Source organism: Mastomys coucha, unplaced genomic scaffold, assembly GCF_008632895.1.
Source record: "Mastomys coucha isolate ucsf_1 unplaced genomic scaffold, UCSF_Mcou_1 pScaffold21, whole genome shotgun sequence".
Lineage (NCBI taxonomy): Eukaryota > Metazoa > Chordata > Mammalia > Rodentia > Muridae > Mastomys > Mastomys coucha.
In genome coordinates this window covers 60,490,075-60,490,753 of record NW_022196904.1, presented here as the reverse complement: position 1 = coordinate 60,490,753, position 679 = coordinate 60,490,075, and the positions used below count along the sequence as shown (strand labels likewise).

The following is a 679-nucleotide window of genomic DNA, read 5'->3' as shown; positions in this document are numbered from 1 at the left end:
CCCCCCCCCCCCACGACTTCTCAGAGGCGTTTGTCCATTTGTGTGCCCTAATAGAGGAGCGAGCCTTGAGTTTCTTTGGCCTCCCTGCCTTGCATATAGGCCCTTGGGTAATTGATGACCAGGCCTACACAGCCTTCAAAGAGCCTGAGTCCAGGAGTAGCTTTGAATCTAGTACTAAGCGATTTCTAATGTTTGATCCCTCCCAAAGGAGGGTCTTTCATATAACTGTAAACATAATTGTTATTAATATGCCCCCCCAAAAAGTGGTGGTTAAAAGGATACTTGATTCTCTCTAGCTCACACTTTTAAGCAGAGAGAAGCTTGAAATCTGATATACTGATGAGATTATTAGACTTGATTAAATGGTGACTCGTCCCCACCCCGGTTCTCTAATGAAAATTGTTCCTCTCCTAGGCAGTTCTGTCTCCTCTCTTCTCTCCTCCTTCTCGCAGGCGCAGACTCACTCTAATTCCGGAGTCATTAGCAACACCCTCTGCCTGCATGGCTTGCGTGGGGAAACATTGTGCAGTAGCTGTTACACTAACTCTTGCACCGCATCTTGCGGTAGGAAGTGTAATAGCAAGAAGATGATTTTTTTAATCCTCAGGCTTTATTGTGTGTGTGTGTGTGTGTGTGTGTGTGCCTGTATGTGGGGGTGGGGTGGGAGTGGGGGTGGCTG

General features: G+C 47.3%; 1 long non-coding RNA gene across 1 annotated transcript in view; it reads left to right on the top strand.

Moving 5' to 3' along the window:
• Positions 1-679, top strand: part of LOC116102381 — a 67,220-nt gene that overhangs the window by 1,892 nt on the left and 64,649 nt on the right. The gene's annotated exons all lie outside the window — the stretch shown is intronic.